The sequence below is a fragment of the Ovis aries genome, chromosome 3 (genome assembly GCF_016772045.2).
Source record: "Ovis aries strain OAR_USU_Benz2616 breed Rambouillet chromosome 3, ARS-UI_Ramb_v3.0, whole genome shotgun sequence".
In the NCBI taxonomy this organism is placed as follows: Eukaryota; Metazoa; Chordata; class Mammalia; order Artiodactyla; family Bovidae; genus Ovis; species Ovis aries.
This window is the reverse complement of record NC_056056.1, coordinates 78,431,821-78,450,013: the sequence shown is the minus strand read 5'-3', so window position 1 is coordinate 78,450,013 and position 18,193 is coordinate 78,431,821. Positions and strand designations below refer to the sequence as shown.

At 44.1% G+C, this 18,193-nt stretch overlaps 1 protein-coding gene across 8 annotated transcripts in view; it reads left to right on the top strand.

Annotated features, from left to right (window-relative positions):
• The window catches only part of PRKCE (protein kinase C epsilon), a 545,410-nt gene that overhangs the window by 245,885 nt on the left and 281,332 nt on the right, over positions 1-18,193 (top strand). The gene's annotated exons all lie outside the window — the stretch shown is intronic.

Genomic DNA, 18,193 nt, shown 5'->3' with positions numbered 1-18,193 from the left:
ACCGCACTTTATAGCAGTGTGTGGTGCAGACCAGTCACTGCTGAAATATTTGGCTCTCTGGGCTTTAAATCTTAGTGGAGTTAAGACAAAAATCCACACATATTCAAATTCATATTTTAATACGTTCTTGGGTATTTGCCCTCCAGCCAGCGTCATGTGTGTCCATGTGTGTGTCCACTGCACTTGAGCCCTGCCATGTGAGGCTGCCCTCCACAGATTGCTCCTGAACAGAGCCAAGTATGGATTTTGATTTTGTAGCGATTAACTGATCACTGAGTTTGCATTGATTGAAAGCTGCAGAGCATTACAGAGTGGACTCTGAGGGCTCTGCAGGGATGACTGTTGGCTGGCCTCCCGTGGGATGTGGGTGAGTCCCTGAGGCTTGTTACCGCCATCCCTGGCTCCCATGGGAGCCCTTGGTGGAAGGCTCCTGGGGCAAGGTACTCCCCCCGCCCCATGCTAGGGCTGTATCTGCTGTTCAGATCAGCTCTTCCTCCCTGCTTGGTCCTGTGGGGTGTTAAATTTACACTGTATTTTGTTGTTGTTGTTGTTGTTTTTTTTCACGTATTTATACTTATTCTTGTGTAAGCCCTGAAAGTGAGCTCTTACACCCACAGAGCTACTCCACTGCCCCAGTGCGGATGGCGTCAGAAGCTCCTGAGAAAGGAGTTGTCCTCTTCTCTGCTGGAAGGAAGGGCAGGCTGGGCTGGCAAGTCCACTTTGCACAGCTAGTGTGGGGACAGGGTGACATCACAGCACAGCCAGGGGGTGGGCAGGAGATGATCCATGCCAAGCCCTGAGAGGTGCTCAGGCTCAAACTTTGGGGAAAGGGCCTGGGAATCTTTCCTTGAGAGTTGATTTTCTAGTTGTCAGTGTCTGCAGAGCTGAGGGTTTAGTTTTGTTTTTTAATCTTTTCTGCAGAGCAGCTTGGAATCCGCAAGGCTGCTCAAGGCCTTCTGGGGCACAGGAGCTGTGTTTTGGAAAATGCCTTGAGAATGGGTGGCTCTGTGGACAGCCCATGGGCCCTTGTTCCCACCATACAGTTTCTTGTACACGTGTTTTTGCAAATTGTCACAAATCAAGACTTCTGTGAACATCTGGAGGCCTGAAACCAGCACTGTATTAGGTGGAGGGGACAGCCTAGAGAGGTGGCCTGGAATAGCAGCCAAGAAGTAGAGTGAGAGGATTTCTGGATTCAAGTCCTATGTGTCACAGGCAGATTACTTGACCTTTCTGATTTCAGTTTCCTCTTTGGTAAAACAGAATGTTATTTACTCATTTGTTGAAAGGATGCCTGTGATAGTGTCTCCTTTTCATTGGTGGAGAGACTCAGAAGTGGCCTGACCAACATTCACAGTATGAAGATAGGATAGTGGTCGAGAAGAAGGCCTGAGATCAAGCCCAGTTGCCTTCGCTACAGCCCCAGTGGCCCCTGGCAGGACACTTAGCCTCCAGAACCTTTGTTTTATAGAAATAAAATGGAAGTAGCTGCAGTCTCGGGAGTGCCTTGTCTTGATATCTTTGACGATGTTACAGGAATAAAGGGAGGCAGTCTGTGCCTTATAAACTGTAAGCAATCTTACAGCTATGAAACATTTCTACCTTTACAGTTTCTTGGTGATGAGCAGGGCTGACACTGAGCTTTTCAAACTTCCTGGCCTGTGAGCTCTTGAAGTGATATATTCATGGCTAGTTTTTCTAATTAAAAAAATACATTAGTGGTGAAAATTCTACTAGGACAGAAGAGTGTGCAGTGAAGAGTGAAAGACACCCCTCCCCAGTCAGTGCTATTCCCTGGAGATGACTTCTGTTTACTTCTTGTATAACCTTCCAGTAATTACCTGGACACATGGATACATATAATGGGTACTTATGTCCATATATATGCTGCATGTCATCAGTTCTATATGCATCATAATTTCTTTCACCAGGAGCCCAAATGACGAAGATCCAGGTAGTTTCTGGAGTTTCAGTTATAGATGCCATGCCACAGTGAGCAGAGAGATGCTTCTGGATTTAAAACAAATGTTGAAAGCCAGTGCCTAGCGGCTCAAAGCTTTCAGAATTATCTCTTTTGCACTTGGCAGACTCTCTCCTCAAAAAGAATTATGTTGTTAATACTGTGGTTTTCCACTACTCCACCCAGTTAAATTTAATCACATCATGTGACTTCCAAATAAAATGATGTGTGTGTCTGGAGGGAAGGGTCCTGACAAAGCTTCCCTTTTTTTAGATCCTAGAGAATACAGCAAAGCTCTCTTTTGAAGGCCCTGCTTTCAGAGCCCTCCTGCCTGGGATGTTTGTATCTGCAGCTCACTCTTTACTGTCCATGGGGGAAGCTGTTGCCATTAATTGGGTTTGCAAAGGGTAGCTATGTGTGTTTTCAAATATGTTTTCCTACACACAAAAAAAGGGCAGCCAACTTTATTTTATAAAGCAGCTAACCTACATGAATTCATATATCTCTTTGCTGTTTCGGCAGTGCAACACGATACTATAACCAAATTTTTTTTCCCTGTTGTTGATAACAAATGGGGTTTAGTTCTCTAGTTAAAGCAAGCACTTGAGACATCCTAAAGTGAATGTTTAGGGGTTAAAGCAACTCCTCTGATTTCATGGTGCAGTGTGAAATGGTTTTTCCTATGGCTAAAAGAAAATCTGCAGATCTGTGGGGTTTGGGTGCTTATATTGCCATTTTCCCAAAATGTTATACATCAGATAATTTAGAAAGCTAAATTTTAAATGCATTGCATGCATGCAAAGTCACTTCAGTCGTGTCCGACTCTGTGTGACCCCATAGACGGCAGTCCATGAGGCTCCTGCGTCCCTGGGATTCTCCAGGCAAGAATACTGGAGTGGGTTGCCATTTCCTTCTCCAATGCATGCATGCATGCTAAGTCGCTTCAATCATGTCTGACTCTGTGCAACCCCATAGACTAGGGAGCCTTAAATAAATCTTGTAGAGTTAAGTATTTTGTTTTGTTTTAATGAGGGCATTTGTGTTCTATAAATCCGAGAATCAGGTGTGGAAGGGATGTTGACCTCAGCCCTCTTCAGGACCTGAATCCTCCCCTCAGGCCTCCCAGATCAGTGGCCTCTCCCTCCTCCCTCACCCATCCTCTTCTTCCTCCTCTTTGAGAGCCCTGCTTGGGCCTCTTGTGACTGACTCGGCTCTTGCTGACAGGTGTAACCCTTGCTTACATTGCCTGACCCATGGGCTCTGGGCCCCATATGCTGGCAGTCTTCTGTTCTGGGCCCTGGAATACATGGTGTGTTAATTACAGAGCTGTCCACAGTCCCAGGAGCTCTGGCTGTTGGGGACTCTCATTCCCCTCCTGTGCTTATCCCAGTTCCTAACCACTCCTCCTCTGCACGTTGAGAGCTCTGAGCTTCTCCGTCTGGTCTGGCTGCTGCCTTCTTTCCTGCCTGTTTAGACCATTTCTTCCTGAGAACCCCTGCCTTATGGCTGTCTGTTAACTTAGAGCAGCGCTTAGAGATTGTGTCAAGAGGGTTTGCTTCCAAGGGACATGGCGTTTTAAGGCTAGCAGTGAAACTAACCTGACACATTGATTTCCTGTGGTGTCAGAAAACTAAAGAAATAGGAGTGATGCTTGCTTAAAAACAACAACAACAGCAACGACAAAAACTCAGGACTATGTGGATAGAGGAAATCTTCCAGACATTTGCAGGATGGCACAAAAGGACAACTGGCATGAAAACAATAACCCTGCAATGAGTCTTGCTAATCCTGTTGAAGTGAAATGATTTTTAAAAACCTTTTCTGTGCTTGGCTATAACCTAAAGCAAGCATTTCATTTTCAGTGCTCTGATTTTTTTTTATGAAGCTCATAAAACTTTGTCTCTAAATGCAGTGTGCTAAAATGTTATGTATTAAAAATTTAACAAGTTTCTTTTAAAGTATGGAAAGAAGGGCATTCTTTTCTTGGTTATGATTTCTGGATGCTAGTGGCAATATTAATTAGTAGTGGTAAGTGCCATCCTTTTAATAGAATACATTTTTCCCCCTCAAAGACCTTTCAGATCTATTCACTTCCTTCTTATGAGCTAAAGGATGTCACTGTCCCCACCTGGCTCACATGAGGGTTGGACTATAAAGAAAGCTGAGTGCTGAAAAATTGATGCTTTCAAACTGTGGTGTTGGAGAAGAGTCTTCAGAGTCCCTTGGACTGCAGAGATCCAACCAGTTCATCCTAAAGGAAATCAGTCCCTAATATGCATTGGAAGGACCGATGTTGAAGCTGAAACTACAGTACTTTGGCCACCTGATGTGAAGAGCTGATTCATTGGAAAAGACCCTGATTGAAGGCAGGAGGAAAAGGGGATGACAGAGGATGAGACGGTGTCACCAACTCGATGGACATGAGTTTGAGTAAGCTCTGGGAGTTGGTGATGGACAGGGAAGCCTGGCGTGCTGCAGCCCATGGGGTCTCAAAGAGCTGGACACGAGTGAGCTACTGAAGTGAACTGATATACAGTTGCTGCTCTAGAAGGAGTTTGGCATCCTTATTGCTTGGGAAGCAGACATCTATGTTGACCTGACCCAAGATGTATATGCCTGGCTGCAGAAAGCCAGCTCTGCAGGTTTCCCTTATTGGCTACAGTCTGCCATTCAGGAGGCTCCCACCTGGAATGTGGACAGTGATTCAGTTTGGAATCCCACTGCCTTCAAGATGAGACTGAGAGGTTAGGCCACCCTTGCTGGGACACCACTTGAGTTGGAGAGTAGGTCGAGATCCAGTCACAGAAAGCAAAATCCACTCTAGCAAACTTCAGGAGGAAGGGACTCATTATAGAGAATGAAATGTCTTGAAGACTGATGGAGCGTTCCGAAGACACAGCTAGGTCTAATAAAGGCAATACTTTCACAGTCAGCCAGCAGCTTCTCCACAGCCATGTTGGGATGGCCAGGATGGAGAGGCTTCGATGATCAGAACCATGCTGCACTGCTATGATCCAGACCTGCAAGCGGGTGTCCCGGTTCTGCCTCCTGACACCCATGAAGCTGGCACCTTTGCTGAAACTGTCACAGAAGAACCAGGTGCCTCCTGGACTTTGCTTATTGAGGAAAGAAAAGAGCAAAAACCACAGAAGTATGATCTCTGCCTCATGTTTCTTTCTAAATTTCGCAAAAGTACATTGGAGTGGCCAAACCTAACTCACACCTGGAACCTTCACTACAGTGAATCTGAGGATGTGCAGGACACACCAGAACTTCTTGAAAACCAATCCTTCATATCCTCTAGGCCCAGTGGTTAGTAGAAGTAGACCTTAGTTTCCAGAGTCAGCTGAAGAGCACAAAACTGAGGTTATAGCAGAGCATGGAGTGGTTGGGAATCTTTTTGGGGTTGTATGTTGACGACAGCAGCAAATAATAGTAATAATAAGCAGCAAAGAGTTAAGAGTAGCAAAAGGCCATGGGTTTGCCCTCTGGCTTCTGCTTAGCTTTTTTGGGACTGTTTAGCTATAGTTGCAGCATCTCAAGGGGGAGTTCTAGAGAACTCCACTCTTGCTGGATGTTATTAGGGAAAATGAGATGATAAGAATATTCATGTCTCAATTGCAGAGTCTTCACCATGCTCGTGTGTGTGTGCATCTCCCAATGGGGATACAGCATGCAGGGGTTCCTCAAACTTACTTGGCCACAGGGAAGCCCCACTTTTAAAAGATGCGGAAGTACTATTTCTCAATATATGTGAGAAATGCTATTTTAAAGAGGAAGTCAAGGAACACCTTTGAGAAAATAGTTTGTTTTACTTCCAAGGAATTGACCTTTCCAATGACCTTCATAGGGCACATCACAGACCATTGACATGATACGGCTTTTTAAAGTGAGGATGGCACGCTGCCCTTCAAGAAGGACCAAAAAACCCTCCCCGTGGAAGTGAGCCTGTGTGGACAGAGAGGGTTCGCTTAGGAATCCAGATGGCCTGAGAGTCATCCTTAGGGAGACCCCTAAGGAGGAAGCTTTGTAATCACTAGTAGAGGTTACCACAATCATAAAATATTAATCAGTTGTGGACCACATCTCATGTGTGTTGATCTGTTAAAGAAACAGAAAATGAATTGCATTTAGTTTAAGGAAAACAAGGGCAGCACAATAGGGAACTCAGAGCTTCAGGTGAGAGTGTCCTGAGCGGAGGGGGGCCTGTGGGGGGTGTGAGGGCAGGAGTCTTCTGTGTGGGTGACTTCTGTGTGCAGCGAAGCAGGGCATGAAACGCATGAAGACAGGAGAGGGAGTATTCCTGCCTAGAAGGATTTGCAGCCATGATGGCAAAGGCCCAGAGACAGTGATGAGAATTGGACCAGTAGTTACCACCGTTCAGAAATCAGATGCTGCAGAAGGAAAAGAAGGCAACTTCAGAGATGAACTTAGAGTTTATAGTGCGTGGTTCATTGATTTTATTTTTTTTTAACTTCTATTAGAGTTTAGTGATTTACTATGTTGTATTAGTTCCAGGTGCACTGCAAAGTGAACCAGTGATGTTGTTGTTCAGTCGCTAAGTCGTGTCCGACTCTTTGTGACCCCATGTACTACAGCATGGCAGGCCTCCCTGTCCATTACCATTTCCCGGAGTTTGCCCAAGTTCACGTCCATTGAATCAGTGATGCTATCCAGCCATCTCATCCTCTTCTCCTTTTGCCTTCAATCTTTAATATGGTAACGCATATACATATATCTACTCTTTTTTTTGGATTCTTTTCCCAATAAGGCCATTACAGAGTATTGAATAGAATTCTCTGTGCTATACAGTAGGTCCTTGTTAGTTATCTATACATTCATCAAATTTAATTTTCTACCTCAACCATCTAACAAAGAATTTGTAGCATGTGTGTGTCATTCTCAAGCAAATCTTTTTGAAGGTTGAGTTTAAGCATTGAAAAAATGCTGGCAGTTTGATAAAGCCCTCAAATTGGGGCATGCAGCTCTTCTTAACACTAGGAAGGCAATCAGACATGCCTTAAGTGGATTTATGTGCAGCCTTCCTGGGAACCAGGAAATGGGAGTTAGATGATTAAATTAGTTTGCTGAAAGGTGGAACTTATGACTGTACAGAATCACAAGCATGTTTCTGACTCCCTAAGTTTTTCCATGTTCTGATTGACTGAACCTGAAGTTATGCTCTGGCTAGAACTAAAGAGCTTCTTCATGAAAGTGAAAGAGGAGAGTGAAAATGTTGGCTTAAAGCTCAAAATTCAGAAAATTAAGATCATGGCATCTAGTCCCATCACTTCATGGCAAATAGATGGGGAAACAGTGGAAACAGTGGCTGACTTTATTTTTCTGGTCTCCAAAATCATTGCAGATGGTGATTGCAGCCATGAAATTAAAAGATGCTTACTCCTTGGAAGGAAAGTTATGACCAACCTAGACAGCATATTAAAAAGCAGAGACATCACTTTGTCAACAAAGGTCTATCTAGTCAAGGCTATGGTTTTTCCAGTGGTCATGTATGGATGTGAGAGTTGGACTGTGAAGAAAGCTGAGCGCCAAAGAATTTATGTTTTTGAACTGTGGTGTTGGAGAAGACTCTTGAGAGTCCCTTGGACTGCAAGGATATCCAACCAGTCCATCCTAAAGGAGATCAGTCCTGGGTGTTCATTGGAAGGACTGATGTTGAAGCTGAAAGTCCAATACTTTGGCCACCTGATGCAAAGAGCTGAATCATTTGAAAAGACCCTGAAGCTGGGAAAGATTGAGGGCAGGAGAAGAAGGGGACGACAGAGGATGAGATGGTTGGATGGCATCACCGACTCAATGGACATGGGTTTGGGTGCACTCCGGGAGTCGATGATGGACAGGGAGGCCTTGCATGCTGCAGTTCCTGGGGTCACAAAGAGTCAGACATGACTAAGCGACTGAACTGAACTCAACTGATCAGTGTCCTGTGTATATGAAGGCATTCCATAGTGTCAACCACTTCTCCTCCAGTTCCCGTCTAGAACAGGATAGGGGTGGGAACACAAGAGCTGTGCAGTGGAGGGCATCACCCCACCACCACCACCACTACTGTGCTCTTTGGGTTCAAATCCCTTTGTACTAATTCCCTTAATGAAGTGCCTTTTGTTTTCTCTGTAAATACTTTATTAATTGGAGGTTTCACATCATTAAATGCCAGATTTTTCTATAAACATGGAGTTCAGTGCTTCCCATTTGTCCTAAGCAATTACCAGAGTCACCAGAGATTTCAATCCCCTCCCCATCGGTTCTTCAGCTCTCAAGGATAATCTTTTGTTGTTGTTCAGTCGCTAAGTTGTGTCCAACTCTTGGTGACCTCATGAACTGCAATACACCAGGCTTCCCTGTCCTTCACTATCTCCTGGAGTTTGGTCAAACTCATGTCCATAGAGTCAGTGATGCCATCCAAGCATCTCATCCTCTGTCATCCCCTTCTCCTCCTGCCCCCAGTCTTTCCCAGCATCAGGGTCTTTTCCAATCAGTCTGCTCTTCACATCAGGTGGCCAAAGTACTGGAGCTTCAGCTTCAGCATCAGTCCTTCCAATGAATATTTAGGGTTTATTTCCTTCAGGATTGACTGATTTGATCTCCTTGCTGTCCAAGGGACTCTCAAAGAGCCTTCTACAGCACCACAGTTTGAAAGCATCAATTCCTTGGTGCTCATCTTCTTTATGGTCTAACTCGCACATCCACACATGACCACTGGAAAAGCAATAGATCTGACTATACGGACCTTTGTTGGCAAAGTGATGTCTCTGCTTTTAAATATGCTGTCTAGGTTTGTCAAAGCTTTCCTTCCAAGAAGCAAGCATCTTTTAATTTTGTGGCTCCAGTTACCATTGCAGCGATTTTGGAGCCCAAGGAAAAAAAAAATCAATAACTGTTTCCACTTTTCCCCCTTCTATTTGCCATGGAGCAATGGGACCAGATGCCATGATCTTAGTTTTGTGAATGTTGAGTTTTAAGCCAGCCTTCTCACTCTCCTCTTTCACCTTCCTCAAGATGCTTTTTAGTTCTTTTTCGCTTTCTGCCAGTAGAGTAGTGTCATCTGTATATCTGAGGTTATTGTTTCTCCTGCCAACCTTGATTCCAGCTGATGCTTCATCCAGCCTGGCGTTTTGCATGATGTCCTCTGCATATAAGTTAAACGAACAGAGTGACGCGATACAAGCTTGTCATACTCCTTTCCCAGTTTTGATCCAGTCCGTTGTTCCATGTCCAGTTCTAAGTGTCGCTTCTTGATCTGTATACAGGTTTCTCAGGCGATAGATAAGATGGTCTGTTATTCCCATCTCTTTAAGAATTTTCCACAGTTTGTTGTGATCCACACAATCAAAGGCTTTATTAGCCTAGTCAGTGAAGTAGAAGTAGATGTTTTTCTGGAATTCCTTTGCTTTATGATTCAGTGAATGTTGGCAACTTGATATCTGGTTCCTCTGCCTTTTCTAAATCCAGCTTGTGAAGCCTAGCTTGAAGGATTTTGAGCATTATCTTGCTAGCATGTGAAATGAGTACAATTGTACTATAGTTTGAACATTCTTTGGCATTGTCCTTGTTTGGGATTGGAATGAAAACTGATCTTTTCCAAAGATAATCTTAAATGACTATAAAAATTAAATTTTTGATAGTTATTATTTAATCTTTAAAGTTTTAATTATGGGAAATTTTAGTATCAAAATAGAATAGTATAATAAATCCCCATGTGCCTCTTCCTAGCTTAAGAGTTTAATGCTCATGCCTGGCCAGCCTTGTTTCCTCTTCCCCATTATAACAAAAAAATTGTAAAAATATTTTTATGTTATTCTACCCTTTTTATTTCTCTGTTTCTCAATATTTTTACATAATCTTCTAAACACTGCAGCAATAAGGACTTTTAACTCACATGAGGGGCTTTTCAGATTTTGCCTTGAATATGCAAGTTCAGTTCAGTCATTTAGTCATTCTGACTCTTCACGACCCCATGAACTGCAGCGTGCCAGGCTTCCCCGTCCACCACCAACTCCCAGAGCCTACTCAAACTCACGTCCGTTGTGTCGGTGATGCCATCCAGCCGTCTCATCCTCTGTCGTCCCCTTCTACCGCCTTCAATCTTTCCCAGCATCAGGGTCTTGTTCAGCAAGTCGGTTCTTTGCATCAGGTAGCCAAAGTATTGGCCATGAACCCCGTGAACAGTATGAAAAGGCAAAAAGGTATGAATATGCAAAATGCAATCCAGATGGATCTATAGGCATAAACAGAGCCGCTTGCCTGCCCAAGGTGGTGTGATTGGTATGGAAACAGGTCAGGTTTTGCTGGATGGGTCGGGGGTGGCAGTGAGGCGGCAGATGTGCCCATATTCCTGAGAAGCTGTGGGCTCTGCTCTGATAACCCTTGTAGTCCAGTCCTCGGAATGTGGGCTAACAGAGTAACCACACAGGTTATGTGCCTGATGAGCATCTCTGTTCAGACATGCTAGCGTGGCTCAGCAGAACAAGGGGCTGTGTGGTCTGAAGGTTCAGAGTGGTCACCATCAAGTTTCAAAGTCCCCGTGGGACTGTCTGATTGGTGGAGTAGGTCACATACCAGAACAGCGGCTACCCAGGGAGAGAGAGGCAAGAACCGGGGATCTGGCTCCTTTAGCTTCTCTGGAAGACATGGGATCTGCCTTATAGCAAGAAGCATGTCATGGGGGGATGTGGTCTTCCCAGATATAAAGGGGTTTTAAATGCTAAGCATCCAAAAAAGATAAGGGTTCACTTTGAACATCCCCATCATCTTGGACTATTTCCTCTCCATTGTTTCCAGTCTTCTTTTTCCTTGAAAAAGCCCTTTGCATCTGTTGCTCCCGGCTTCCTATCCCCATGGCAACTGCGAGCGCCCAGGTGCCACAGAGCATCTTCTGTGCAGGTTTCCAGCTTTTAGTCACTCCCACCTCCAGTTCTTCCTACACAGGCTGCTGCCACTGCTTTCATCGCCACTGAAACAGCACGGTGGCTCAGAAAACCTTTGATATCCTCCTGCTGCCTGGAAGACAAAGGCTAACTTTTTACATTGGTCCTGGCTTCCACAAGTAGACATCTGGTCTCCATTTCCAGCCTTATCTGTCGTTCCAGAAACTCTCTTCTCTGGCTGAGCAGGTCCCCAGGCACATGCTGTGCCTCGCCAGCTCCATGCATTGCTCATCGGTAGTTCTGTTGTCCGGAGGCCTTCCCCTCTGCTAACAGAATGCCTGTTCTGCTCACATTCTGCTGACCTTCCTGGAGAGAGGTGACTGCCTTCTTACACTCCTGTGGCATGTGTATGCTTTGCTCCAGGGCCCTTTCAGCCCTCACATGTGTCCATGCAGGCCCTTGAACTCACTGTGCAGTGAACTGCACCTGTGTGCTTCTCTCTTGTGCTAGCGCAGGGCTGGGCATACCGGAGCTCCTGGATATTTGAGGTTTTCCTTTTCCATAGGAGGAGAGAACAGGGAGGAAAATTAGAAATAGGGAAAGTTAAATGCAAAATGCTGCGCTTAGTCGCTCGACCATGTCTGACTCTGTGACCCCATGGACTATAGCCTGCCAGGCAAGAATAATGGAGTGGGTTGCTATGTCCTTCTCTAGGGGATCTTCCCAACCCAGGAACTGAATCCAGGTCTCCCACATTGTGGGCGGATTCTTTACCATCTGAGTCACCAGGGAAACCCTAAATGCAAATACAGAGAGAAATGCTTATGTCAGAAGTTTAGGTCAGCAGGCTGAGGACTTGAGAATGGAGGGCAGCCAGTGTGGGAGGCTAGTTTGGGAAGATGGGGTGGTTGGTTAGGTATTTGCTCTGCGATATAAACCAGATGGAGACTCTTTGGTTCTATTCTCCTGGGTGTATGAGTGCCCACCTGGTTTAAAAGGATGCTCTGGAGATGCTAACAGCCCAACAGCAAGGATTTCTGGAGACTAAAGCATGTATCTGTATAAATAGAAGTAAGAGTACAGGAGCACCCTTGGCTGCTGATGAGGTATGGATTTCCTAGCACTCATGGATGGCAGATGGATTGTCCTCACAGTTTGCTCCGCATGGTACTTTGATGTGTATCCTTGTGCTCTTTGCAGGAACAGGGAGCAGAAATGCATAACAGTCAATGATGTACCCCTTGGGGCTTCTCTTGGTCGTTGACTTCTCGAGGGCAGCATCCCAAGGTGGCTCAGGGCGTCACCGTGAAAGTCAGCCCAGGCCTTCTGCCCATTAAAACCATCAGCCTTGCTCAGCTGTTCAGAGAAATGTTGCAAGGGGCCCCCAATTTGGGCTGACTGTTTGCCTCTCTGCAGGGTTCACAGAACCCTGAATGCTGTGCCTATAGATTCAGCTACAATAAGAAGAGAAAGTTGGCAAGGTGAACTGCCCAGCTGAACACCTGGAGGCAGTTTGGTGGAAACAAAGAAGGCAATGACCTGTGCCTTGAGAAGCTGTATGGAGAGTTGCTGAGAGAAGGAAATGCCCATGGAGATGACTGCTGTCTGGTGCGATCAGCATGTAGGGTACTTGGAGGAGAGGCTGGTCATTGGGATCAGCCTCTCTCCTTCTTACCACAGCCTGACTCATGTCCCACTGGGAGTTTCCCCAAGTGCCACCACCTCCCACTGCAAGTGCCACCCTTGCTCAGACACACATCGATCCTGCTGCAAACACTCGCTTGAGGTGTAAGTTGCTTTCCATTTGAACAGCTAGGCTGGCTCTCCGAGCCCAGGGCTTGTTCATTCTCTGTAGGCCCTAGGGTCCTTAGCAGTGCCCCCACCAGTAGTGGGAGACCTCCAGAGGGTCTGGGGCTGTAAGGCCATAATCCTTCCTTCCTGCTTCTTGGTGAAAGACTTCTAATCTAAGTCTGCTCATTCGCAACATGGATACAAACATATCTCAGATTAAAAGTAACATGTGATATCCCTGGACATAGCTGACCTTCAGTATACAGCAAGCTCTGTGTGGATGACCACCCTCCCACACCCTGCAGTCCATCTGTATTGCCACACAAGATCAGTATGTAATAGTTGTTTCATTAACACATGTCTGTGGATTAAAGATGATGAGAGTTGTCATATCAGTTCTGAAGGTCGCTTTTAGAGCTCTGCTTTTAACCTGCAAGCACTTAAAACTAGAGCTACTGAGGGAAAGCCTGGAACTTGTCTTCTTTAGAGTGACTAAGGAAACAGGCTGTTTGATAAAGAAAGATTAAAGCAACTAATTACTTTGCTGAGCAGTGAATATCTGGCTAATGCCTGATAGAGACATCTTAACAGAGAGGAAGTAAGCATCCAATAACAGTAACAGTAAAAATGAAGAAGGGAAACTTAAGGGGAAAAAAATAGATGAATGCCATGGAGTGAGAAAGTGTTATAATAATACTGAAAGATCTTCTAAGTGGAGGCAGCCTGGCAGTATGTCAGGGAGGGCAGATTTCTGCAAGTTACTTAGTACGTTTGAGTTTCACAGAGTTGATGTCAAGATGGGATTAAAATTTTTTTAAATCAGTTTTATTGCAGTATACTGTACATATAATAAAATTTAGCAATTTTAGGTGTAAATTGAGTTTTGACAAATGTATACAATCCTCTAGCCACCACCACAATTATGATATGAACATTGCCATCATTCTCAAAGTTTCACCTCTGGCCAATGACAGTTACTTATCTGCTTGATGAATCTAAAACTTTACATTTTCTAAGATTTCATAAAAATGGTATCATAGAGAACATATTCTCTTGTGGCTGGTTTTTGTCACTTATGAAGTCTTTTAAGAATCATTCTTGTTGGACGTAATCTGCTCCATTTGATGAAGATCGGACTTGACAGTGTATATGAAACATTTTGTGTTGCCTGGTACACAGTAGTCCCCTTCCATTTCCCTCTAAAGTAGAAAAAATGTTCACTTAAAAAAGTGATCTCAGTGTCATCTTTTCTTCCACTTCTACCTGGGTAAACGAGGGACTTAGGCAGACAGAGGTGCTTGTTGAGGATGTTAGTTGTAAGGATTTCACTACATGCCAAACAGATAGTTGGCTGAGAAATAAGTTTTTTCCAGAATAAATGGTGTTGATCAGGTACATTTTCACAGACTGATTTCTGTTTTTTGTTTTCACTCATGGTCACTAGGTGTGCTTCCCTAGAACATAGACAGCTGTAATAATAGTATCTCCCTGCAGTGGTGAGCCTGACACTCATAAACTATTAACTTTTCAATGAATAGATGAGGGACTTTCTCAAAAGAAAAAAAAAAAATAAGGCCTCTGGTGTGCAGAGGTCTGGTTGTCACTTTATATCCCAATGTCTCTTGTATGGACTCTGGATCGTGGGGATAAATGGTTCAGCCAACTAAAGCAAGACAGCCATGTGATGATTTTAAAGGGACTAACAGGATGCCAGGAGACGCCTAATTCATTCTTTAGTTCTCTAATTTGGCTAGGGGGAAAATGCTCCTAGGAGTTTATGCAAAGCAATCACGTTTTATTCATTTGGTTGAAGTCACTCTCGAGGTATTCAGGGTTGATGATGCCAGCTTTTCATGTCAGCTGAGTCGAATTTCATCAAGCCCTTCTGTATGCTGGGTTAGGGACTGGGGAAATCAAGAGGAAGAGGGCATAGTGCCCAAACCAGTTTGTTAGGAACACAAGGGTCATCTCAGCAAGGTGAGATCTCGCAGGTGTAGAGGAAGGAGACCCTCTAGGGGCCAAGAGGGAGGAGACACTAATATAGAAGGGTGAGGCACGGATCAGGGGATCCAAAGGAGTGGGGGTGTGGGCTGCGGCTCACTGAGGAAGGTGAAGGAGGGTGCTTCAGGTGGAATCCCAGCTCTTTATAATTCTTGTCCTGGACGTGCCTAAACCAGGGTGGTCATCCACAGAGGGGCATGGGTGTGGGAGGATCTGGGTTCTGAATCTCACTTTCAACCTGGTTTTGTTACCTTGTCCAAGTCACTTAACCTCTTTGAGGGACGCACAGCTCTTTGTAGATTGGTTCAATGGTCCTGGCCATCCCCACTCTGCTTATAGGTGGTCTACGCAGGCTCCCGGGGAGCCTGACTTTAAGGGGCCATGAGAGAAAGAGCTTTTTGCTCCACCCTGTCTTGTTGTATCTCTCAGTCCTTGTATAAGGACAATATGACTGTCTCAATGCACTGTGCCAGGAGATGGTGCCACATTTTCCACTGCGTTTGATGCCTTTCATGGCAAAGCCAATCTCTGTCTTCTTTCCTGGTTTGTCAGGCTGAAGAAAGAGGAGTCAGAGTCAGTTCTGTGGGGACTTAGATGGAGGGAACTTCGCAAAATGGTGCATAGCTTGAGAGAAAAGCTCCCTCACCCACCCAAGTATCTTTCTGTTGATCTGCCAGCTGCTGGCAACTCCATCACTAAAGATTCAATTCTTTGAGTTAAGAATTGGTTTTTAGTTGGTTGGCCAGAGTTTATCAGAGAGGGACAATACATAATAAACTGTTGGGAAGATATAAATTTTCCCAGTCTTTGGTATAATCTGTTAGTGTGCCTGGCACTCATTTAAGAAGTATATACCTTTTTTTATTCAGCAGTTCCACATGTATCAATTTATGCTAAGGACACAGCCGACAAGCCCACAGAAGACACATGGACAGTTTCCCACTGCAGCCTCATTCATGCTAATTGGTAATAGCTAAATCACTTATTAAAAAAGAATTGGTTAAGTATATTTTGATATAATTAATAAAATAGAATGTGACTATTCGAAATACGGTTGTAATTTTAACTTTAATGACTTGAAATAGATTTCAGTATTGTTGAATGACAAAAAGATTCTAAGTAATACGAGCTCATTTTTGTAAGAAAAATAAAGACAACCAACACACACACACATACACACGGAAGAAACATGAAAAGTTATATCAAAATGATAAAAATTAGTTATGTAAATAAGACTGTGAGTAATTTAAAAAGTTTGTTCTTATGTATATTTAAAATTTTAATTAAGCATAGAGTAGTGGTATAAAAATAAAGTTTTTTAAAGGTAAACTTTCTTTAAGTATATATATTTCCTAAGTGGTAAAAAACTGTCTTAGGTTCCTGTTGAGGCATAACAGATTACCCCACAAAGTTAGTTGCTTTATAAAATAAATGTTCGCTTCCAGTTTCTGTGGGTTAAGAATTCAGAAGCTTAATTTTGTGGTTCTGGCTCAAGGACTCTCATGAGACTCCAGTCAGTCTTCTGACTGGTACTGAAGTTATCCAAAGGTTTCACTGAAGCTGGAAGACCTGCTTCCAAAATGATTCTCTCATGCAACTGTTGGCGGGTGGCCTCAGTCTTGCTACCTGAGTCTTTCCATAGAGCTATTGAGTGTCCTCACATTATGTCAGCTGGCTTCCTCCCCAGTGATTGCAGAGAGCAAGGAAGATGCCACAGTGACCACTAGCTCATATAAACTAGTCTCTGAAATTACACACCAACACTTCACCTTTTTCACTCCTTAGAGGCACGTTACTTAGTGCAGTCCAAGCTCAAACGGAGGTGAATTAAGCTTTGCGTCTTGAAGAGAGGAGTATGCATGAATTTGTAGACATTTTAATATAACCACAAACACATGAAATCACTTGCAATCATTAACATATCAGCATGATTAGAATCTGTCCATTAGGAGCCATCTTTCCTCTCAGTGGGTAATTGAGAACAGCCCTAAAGGGGTAAGAGTTTTGGTTTTGAGATTAATATGTACTTGGTAATGTTTAAGGAACAGAAAGATATTCACAGAAAGAGAACTGGGTTTTTGGAACCTGGAGACTTAATTCTGCGGCATATTGCCCACATACCTTTGGTAAATCAGATGACTGAAAACCGCTCTCCTTGGTTTTCCCATTAGATTGTGCTGGGGGTCAAATAAACTAATGCAGTTGAGAGCCCCATGGGAACGGTAAAGCAGTAAACAAAGTCAACTCTTGCTGACCCTATTACCTCCACTGTTGTTGTTGAAAAGGGGCACCCATTGGGAGTCAGAAGAGTAGGACACAGACATGGGTTAGCAGTGGTCCCCAACCTTTTAGGCACCAGGGACCACTTCTGTGGAACAGTTTTTCCAAGGACTGAGGGTTGGGGAAGTTTCTGGATGATTCAAACATATTACCTTTATTGTGGACTTTATTTCTGTTATTATTACATCAGCTCTACCTCAGATCATCAGGCATTAGATCTGGCATTAGATTGGGAACCCTTGGGTTAGGGAATAGATAAAGGGAATTGAAAGCCATTCTACCCAGATTATTATTCCCTAGGACTGGCTCCAGGGCCGGGTAGAGAAAGCTTATTTTACACATGAACCCACATGATGATTGTAGGGATTTCTGTGAAGGACTGCTCTCTTGGGTCTTCACAGGACACAAAGCCTAGTCCATGAGATCTTGTCAGGGCTAGAATGTATCAGGAAGACAACATTCTCCCATCTCTGGGATCAGAAAATCCTCACGCTTCTAGGTTGGTGTCGTGTGTTCATTTATTGTTCTAAGAACTATGTATTCATTCCCAGCTGGGTGACAATCCCTGTGCTAAGGGCCAGGAGATACAGTTAAATTGGCCACAGCTTTTTTCTCCCCAGTATCCAAATCCAGTGGGAAAGGCTGATGTGCAAACATTTTAAAAAGTGAAAGACTGAGCCTTGGCTGGTGGCCTCATTCCCCAAGCCTGGATTTGAGTTTCAGGAAATAGTTTTCTCAGATGGCCTTATTCTTTCAGAGGTCACATAGCTCTGAAAATTTTATGTCTTTGGAGATTAAACCCTTTTCCCTCCACTGATGTTTATAGGCTCTTGGAGTGTTGGGCAAAGATAAAGCCAAGCAATTGCATTCAGATGGCTGTAATTTCCACTCCTCCTTCCTTCCAAGTCTTAATGGCCAATACCACACAGTTTCCAAAGTCCCTTTTATGCACTTCCAGAAGTGGCAGGGCCTATAGTTAGTGCTGCACAGAGCAGTTCCTGCCTGAGATTCCACTTGCTGTCAGCTGGGGCTGTTTGCAGAAAACATTAATACCAGTATGGGGAGAAAGCTACCTAGCAGTTGGTTCTCTTTACTTGTTTATATTTCTAGTGGGATGTGGCTTCCAAATATTCAGAAATAATCCTTGTGCTGTTAGCCCAGGCTGAGCTGTGAAAGGTAGATTATTTAAGTGTTCATGACCTCTGTGCATTGGGTAGTAACCCAAGTCAAAAGTTTTTTCTCATTAGATCCATTCATCTATAATGGACATAAA